Source organism: Malania oleifera, chromosome 4 (genome assembly GCF_029873635.1).
Source record: "Malania oleifera isolate guangnan ecotype guangnan chromosome 4, ASM2987363v1, whole genome shotgun sequence".
Lineage (NCBI taxonomy): Eukaryota > Viridiplantae > Streptophyta > Magnoliopsida > Santalales > Ximeniaceae > Malania > Malania oleifera.
The window spans coordinates 41058848-41067471 of record NC_080420.1 but is presented as its reverse complement, the minus strand read 5'-3'; positions in this window follow the sequence as shown (position 1 = coordinate 41067471).

Below are 8624 nucleotides of genomic sequence, written 5' to 3'. Positions count from 1 at the left end.
TACTCCACTTCCTTATCCTCAATGTTTTCAAAAACAAATATTGGATAAGAAATTTTCTAAGTTTTTGGATATTTTTAAGAAAATTTACATAAACATTCCTTTTGTAGATGCCTTGGAACAAATGCCAAACTATGTCAAATTCTTGAAGGACATCATTTCCAAGAAAAGAAGGTTGGAGGAGTTTGAAACATTGAAGCTTACTGAAGAATGCAGTGCTGTTCTTCAAAAGAAATTACCTCAAAAATTAAAAATCCAGGGAGTTTCACTTTACCTTGCACTATTGGAAATTCATTTTTTAATAAAGTTATATGTGATATTGAAGCTTATGCCACTTTATGTTTGTAGGAAATTGGGACTTGGAGAGATGAAACAAACAACCATTTCTTTGCAACTAGTAAACCGGTCCATCAAGTATCCATGTGGAATCATAGAAGATGTGTTGGTGAAGGTGGAAAAATTTATTTTTCCTGCTGATTTTGTGGTGTTAGATAGGGCAAGAAGACCAAGAAGTCCCACTAATTCTTAGCTGACCATTCTTGACCACTGGAAGGGCTTTAATTGATGTTCAAAAAATGTGAGCTACTATTAAGAGTAAACAAGGAAGAGGTCATGTTCAACATCTACCAAGCCATGAGATTCCCAGAAGATCCAAGCACTTGCTTTCGGGTAGATGTCTTTTAGCAATGTGTAGAAGAAGCCTTTCAAGAAGATGTACCAGCCGATCACTTAGAATGATGTATCACCACTTCATTTCATGCTTATGATTGTAACAACTCTGCTGTTTGTGAATCTGATTTACCTTTTGTTAGTGAGGAGTTTCTCCACTATGTATTTGCCTTGGGAGCCTTGCAGTAGATTACAACACTTAGTAATGAAGTGGGGAGGATAGAACCTATGGTAGTAGAGACAGATTCTGTAGTTTTTAAAGAAAAGATGCAGCAAACTACAACTCCAGAGTTGAAGCAATTACTTGAGCATCTTCTCTATGCATTCTTAGGGGATAATGACACCTTTCTAGTGATTATCGTGGCATCACTCACATCTGAAGAAGAGGAAAAGCTGCTGCGTGTGTTGAGGGAGCATAGAACAGCCTTGGGATGGACTATTTTTGACATAAAAGGTATAAGTCCTTCAATTTGAATGCTCAAGATTTTAATGGAGGAACTTTAAAACCATCGATCGAGCACCAAAGAAGATTAAATCCAGCAATGAAGGAAGTTGTGAGAGCTGAAATTTTGAAACTCCTCAATGTTGGAGTTATTTATGCTATTTCAGACAGCTCATAGGTAAGTCCAGTGCAGGTTGTACCATAGAAAGTTGGAATGACGGTGGTGAAAAATGACAACAATGAGTTTATTCCTATAAGAGTAGTCACGGGGTAGCGTGTATGTATGGATTACCGCAAGTTGAATAAGGCAACAAGGAAGGATTATTTTCCACTTCCCTTCATTGATCAAATGCTGGATCGATTGGCCAGATATTCCTATTATTGCTTCTTAGATGGTTATTCAGGGTATAACCAGATTGCCATAGCCCCGAAGATTAGAAGAAAACTACATTCATATGCCCCTATGGAACATTTGCTTTTAGGAGGATGCCCCAGCGACATTTCAACATTGCATGATGACTATCTTTTCTAATATGGTGGAAGAGATAATGGAAATTTTCATGGATGACTTTTCAGTTTTTGGTACATATTTTGATAATTGTTTGCATAACTTGGCTAAAAATCTAGTCCTAAATTGGGAGAAGTGTCATTTCATGGTTCAAGAAAAGATTGTGCTTGGCCATAAAGTTTCATCTAAAGGAATTGAAGTTGATCGAGCTAAAACTGCGACCATAGAAAAACTACCACCCCCAAAGAATGTGAAGGGAATCAGAAGCTTTTTGAGACATGCGAGATTTTACAGAAGATTTATAAAGGATTTTTCTAAACTCTCTAAACCTTTATGCAATCTTCTTGAAAAAAATTCTACATTTAACTTTAATGATGTTTGTTTGTAGGCCTTTAAATCAATCAAGGAGAAACTAATTTTAGCACCAGTTATGATTGCACCTGATTTGAGTCAACCTTTTGAAGTCATGTGTGATGCAAGTGACTTTGCAATTGGAGCAGTACTAGGACAAAGGTGAGACAAACTGTTTAGGGCCATATACTATGCAAGACGGACATTGAATGATGCTCAATTAAATTATACAACAACTGAGAAGGAGATGCTTGCTGTGGTGTTCTCTTGTGACAAATTTTAGTCTTATCTCAATGGTACAAAGGTGATAGTGTTCACTGATCATGCATCACTTTGCTATTTGTTTGGAAAGAAGGATGCTAAGCTTAGGTTGGTTCATTGGATCCCGCTTCTACAAGAATTTGATTTGGAGGTTCGCGATAAGAAAGGAAGTGAAAATTCAATTGCTGATCATCTCTCTTAGTTGGAGCAAAAGGAAGTAAAACCAGATTCAATGATCCAAGAGGCATTCCCTGATGAGCAGTTGTTTGCATATGAAATCAAGCTTCCTTGGTACGCTGATATATTGTAAACTACCTAGCTTGCAAAGTATTGCCACCAGATCTCACTTATCATCAACGCAAGAAGTTTCTACATGATGTGAAATATTATCTTTGAGATGAGCCTTTGCTATTCAAAAGATGCCCTAATCAAATCATCCGAAGATGTGTGCTAGAAGAAGAGATGCAAGCCATTCTTCATCTTTGCCATTCCTCATCATATGGAGGACACTTTGGAGCAACACGAATAACAGCTAAAGTACTCCAAAGTGGCTTCTTTTGGCCTTCTATTTTTTGTGATGGTTATACTTTGGTGAGAACTTGTGACCGGTGCCGACGTATGGGAAATATTTCAAGACGTCAGGAGCTACCATTGAAAAATATCTTAGAGGTTAAGTTATTTGATGTTTGGGGAATAGATTTTATGAGTCTGTTCCCTCCTTCTTTTGGCTATGTTTATATCTTGTTAGTAGTTGATTATGTGTCAAAATGGGTGGAAGCAATTGCTGCAACAACAAACGATGCAAAGGTAGTGCTCAAATTTCTGCATAAGAATATATTCACAAGATTTGGCACCCCACGAGCTATTATTAGTGATGAAGGGACCCACTCTTGCAACAAGTTATTTGACAACCTTCTTTCTAAATATGGTGTGAAGCACAAGATAGCACTTGGCTACCATCCTCAAACTAATGGCCAAGTTGAAATTTTAAATCGAGAACTCAAGAAAATCCTTGAGAAGACGGCCATCTCCAATAGAAAGGATTGGGCAAAGAAGCTTGATGATGCTTTGTGGGCATACCACACTGCTTTTAAAACATCTATCGGGATGTCCCCTTACCAATTAGTGTTTGGAAAAGTGTGTCATCTCCCTGTTGAGTTGGAGCATAAAGCCTATTGGGCTTTAAAGAAACTTAATTTTGATTTGAAGGTAGTAAGGGAAAAGCAACTTCTTCAATTGAATGAGGTGGATGAGTTCCGGAATGATGTGTATGAAAATGCAAAAATCTACAAAGAACAGATGAAAAAGTGGCATGACAAACAAATTCTTAGGCTTGAGTTTGCTTTAGGACAACATGTTTTACTCTTCAACTCAAGATTAAAACTCTTCCCGGGCAAGTTAAGGTCAAGATAGATAGGTCCTTATACAATTGACAAAGTTTTCCCTTTTGGAGCAATAGACTTGAAGGACAAGACAAGGAATATATTCAAAGTTAATAGTCATAGATTGAAGCACTATTATGGAGAACAAGTGGAGAGGAACCGTGCATTTATTCCTCTTGGAGATCCTAATTGATGAAGATTGAAAAGTTTGGCTGGAGACGTTAAAACAAACACTTATGGGAGGCAACCCAAAGAATTTTCTTTCATTTCTTCTTTTATTTTTATTACTTTATTTATGTATTTATTCATTTTTGAATAATTTGGATTTCTGATGCAGGTTTATTTAGCATGAATGAAGAGCTGAAAATTTAATTCTTTGACTGATTCACCAAGAAACCAGGGAAGCTTCTTTCTTTTCTTCAATCTTTCTCACCATTGAATTACAATGAGGACATTGTTTAGTTTAAGTTTGGGGGGTGTGATTTGGTCTTCTTGATTGTCGGTTATGTTTACTTTTCTTATGAATTTTTTTAATTGTGATTGTATAAGTCTTGAGTTGTTGGATTCTCTTATCAAGCATGTAATTGAGTATGATTGAATTCTCTATGACTTTGAAATTTGTGATTGAGGATGGGATTGAGAAAAATTTTCAAAAATTTCTTTTATGTCAAGCTGAGTTTTGTGGGTACCTTGATTTAAATATTTGTCCTTGAACATAATTGCGCACATAGTCGTTTTTTTTTCTTTATTCCATTTTGCTTATAAAGAGAATGAGTAGAATTGATTGGGTCAAAGGAGTTCAATCTTGCTTTGCTCTAGAATCCGTTGATGAATCCTTGAGGCGAAATCCTAGTTGATACCAAATATTAGAGATATGATCTAGGCAATTTTTTTTTTTTTTTTCATAACCAAAACAAGCTTTCCCAGTCGTCCTAAAAAAAAAAAAAGAAAGAAAGAAAGAGAGAAGTCTCAATAAGTGGAGTATGGATCATTTCAGATGTTGTTAAAGGTGCACGTGGTACTACTTCATTGGTTACAATAACAATATTGTCATTAGTATGAGCATATTGTCGAGAGAGAGTTATGGCTTGAATCATGTGGATATCTCTTTGATTATTCTTTCCACCAAGTATTTTTCTCAGTTTGCTTTAATTTTCCTTATCCATTTCTTTCGTAGCCCTCACCCAGTGGCCTGTCATTACAACCTTGATTAAAGATCTTTTGATCTCTGATTTTGGCGTTTGACTACATTAGTGGAGAGGATTTCTGAAAATTGGACTTATGGGGTTAAGTTTTAAGAGAATTCTTCTGTTTCAGTTGTTCTATTATTATCTGAATTTTCTAAGTGGTTTTGGGTTAAATTGACTTTAATACACACACACTCAAGGTCTTAGCCTCAGGTTGAAGAAAATACTTAAGTCTTGCTTGACAAATTGTTAAATTTTTGATTGATTTTCCTATTATCTTTGATGTTAAAAGAGTAAGATACTAGTGATGAAATCTAAATTCAGATTGTGGCTTGGTGAGTGATGATACTACTCCATGGGGTTTAGTTGATATTGTCTATAGTGGTCTTTTATTTTATTTTCTTTTGTTTGAGGATAAAAATAGTTTTAAGTTCGGGGGTGTTTGATGAGTGGCATAAATTAGAATAATTTAGCACTTCTTAACCTTAAACTTTTGTTTAATTTTATTTAATTTTTGCCGATTTTAGATCTCACTGCAGTCATTTAATTTTATTGCAGATTTGAAGAAAAAAAAGAAAATTTTTAGAAATTAAATCCGAAATTAAAAATATTGGAGAAGTCGTGCACTACACAAGGAGACATTGCATACACTACGCAGTTCGTGAGCACGAAGAGGTGCCGTGTATGTGAGCTGGAGTCCAAATTAAGTGTCATGCACGCTCATGAAGAGAAGTCATGTACAAGCCATGCATGAAATACAAGTCGAGAGTTGTGAGCTGTTAAATAATCGCGAGCTTGTGCGTGATGTAAAAAAAAAAAAAAAAAAAGAGGCTGGACTTTGAAATTGGGAGGCCGTGCGGTTGTGCTAGGCTTTATGCATGGAAAAGCCATTGGGCCGTGTACACCTTCGGGCAAAAGAAGAAAAGTGATTTGGGCTTGGTATTGGAGGCTAAGGCCTCGAAATGAAAAAAGAAGAAGAAGCAATGGGACCATCTGATGTGACCACGTGAGAAGAAGAAGAAGAGAAAAAAAAACCCATGCAATGTGAGAGCTGCGTGAGGCGCTGGGCCTGGGTCTCTCTTCCTGGGGCCGAATTGCACATAGGCAAAAATGAGAAGCTTGGAAGATTTATTTTGAAAAGTCAAGAATTGTAGGCTAAGTTTTAGCTTTTAATTTTTTTTTTTTTTAACAAAATAGGGTTTTCTTTTAATAAAGAAAGGGGCGGATGTCTTCTTTTATGGGAAGGGGAGACAGCGTTGAAAAAAAGGAGAGAACACGCACAGCAGCGTGTGGGGAGAGTGGCTGGCGGGAAAGAAAAAAATTTCCTTGGGGGAATAGGAAGGTTGCGCACCTCGGCTGTGCTGTGGATGTTGTTTTTTTCTATCCTCTGGAGAAAATAGAATATGATGAATTCATTTATGTGAGATTTTATTTTCAGTATGAATTAATTTTCTTATTTTTAAGAAAATTGATTTGAAACTATGCTTGCTTGCCTATGCTAATTTGAAGTAATTTTTTTCCATATTTGTCTGATTTGTTCTGAGCTTATCGCTTCTGATTAACTGACCATTAATTAGATGATTTTGATTCTATGATTTGCTACCGAGATAGAAAATTATAGGATAAAACTTGGATATTTTGGCATAGGTAATTATGGACATTGAGAGATTTGTATGAACCCATGTAGTATTAAAATTGTGGGTTTTATTGCGTTCTTGTTTTATTAATTTGTATACTCTTGTATTGAATGATGAACAATAATAGTTTTCAATTGACTATCGAAAAAAACTTTTGGATGAATTTGAGATTTGCCAACAAATAGAGAAAATTAATTCCTATTAGTTAGATGAGTAAAGTATAGTGAGAGACTAGGTTAAATTGATTTCATAGAAGTTTTCTTTCTCATTAATTTGATACTTGGAAAACAGTTTTATTTTCCTTTGAATAGTTTTTTTAAAGTGATTTTATTTCAATTTGCACTTACAAAAATCTTAATTTCTTTTCTAAATAAATTCAAGATTAGTATAATTTTGGTACTTGACAAAAGTAAGTCATCAATCCCTGAGGACAATACTCTTCTCATCATTTTACTATAAAACTACGATACTATACACTTGCAGTTTTGCACCGTTCACTTGGGCTACACTATGTACATAAGCACCCATCAAATACTCATTTTTTCTAATGTGGGTCAAACTTCACAAGTGAAATTTTCAACTATCTTCCCTTCACTTGTGAGTTTCAACTGCTCCCCTTTGAACGGAAGCCATCTTCTCCCTTATGGGACAAATTCTCCAAGAGTTTGCTCAAGTGGACTGCCTTACGTATCTCAGATTATATACCAAATGGCGCCTCCAAACCAATCCTACCTTCCACGTCTTGACCATATTTGGATCCATCTTGGCAGCTTGGATGATCCTTCTTTAGCCTCAGTCACACACTCCCACACCCTAGCAAAGTTTGATTCATGCGCTCTGCCACCCCATTCTACTGTGGTGTATCTCTAACTGTGAAGTGTTGAGCAATACCTTCCTCCCGACATACCTTCATAAACAAGTCACTTGTGTATTCACCACCATTATTTGATTTGAGCCGTTTAATCTTTCTGCCAATTTGAGTTTCAACCAATTTTTTCCACTTAAGGAAAATATCACACTTCATTTTTATGCTTCATAGAATACACCCAAACTCTCTTGAAAAAATCATCAACAAAAGCGACAAAATAATGCATACCACCCAATGAAGCCGTTTTTGTGGGATACCATACATCTGTGTGGATGTAGTCTAAAATACCTTTAGTCTGGTGAATTACAGTGCCAAATTTCACTCTAGTCTGTTTACCAGAATGCAATGCTCACAAAATTCAAGTTTACATACCTTTGCACCCTTCAACAAACCTCACTTAGCTAATTATTGCAAAGATTTTTCTCCTGCATGTGCCAATTGCATATGCCATAATCTGATTGTATCTGAACTTGCATTTTTCTCAGAAACAATAGCTGCAGAGCCAATAACTGTACTATCTTATAAATAATACAAGTTATTTTTCTTTATTCCTTTCATCACCACCAGCGCACCTGATTTAATCTTTAAGGTTCTATCTTTCAAAATGATAGTGAACCCTTTAGATTCCAAGGCACCCAATGAAATCAGATTTTTCTTTAGGCTTGGAACATACCTAACTTCAGTTAAGGTTTTAACAGTTCCATCTTGACATTTCAACTATATTGATTCTATTCCAGTTGTTTTATAGGTATTATCATTTCCCATAAAAACAATTTCACCATCTAATTCTTCAAAATTAGAAAATCATTCCCTATTGGGACACATGTGATAGGAACAACCAGAATCCAAAATCCACTCATCAAAAAAATGTGACGAAGATGTTCCAACAAGAGAAAAATCTGACTCACTTCCATCATCATTGACTATATTAGCTTTAGAATGTGCTTTGCCTTTATTCTTTTGCTGTTATTTAGGGCATTCTTTTTTCCAATGTCCTTTCTTATGACAAAAGGCACATTCATATTTAGCAGGTCTCCCATGAGATTTACTCTTCCTTCCAAGCATACGACTCTGAGAATGTCCCTTTATTGTTAGTGTTTTTGCTATTTCCTTATGGACCCTTTGATCATTCTTTCGGCATTCAGTACTAATCAATGCAGTACAAACAACATCAAAAGTAACTTTATCTTTCCCATACAATAAAGTGGTGGTCAAATGTTCATAATCATCAGGGAGAGAATTTAATAACAATATGGCTTTATCCTCATCTTTCGCCTTTTCATCCAAATTTAACAAATTGACCAAAATTTTATTGAAAACAT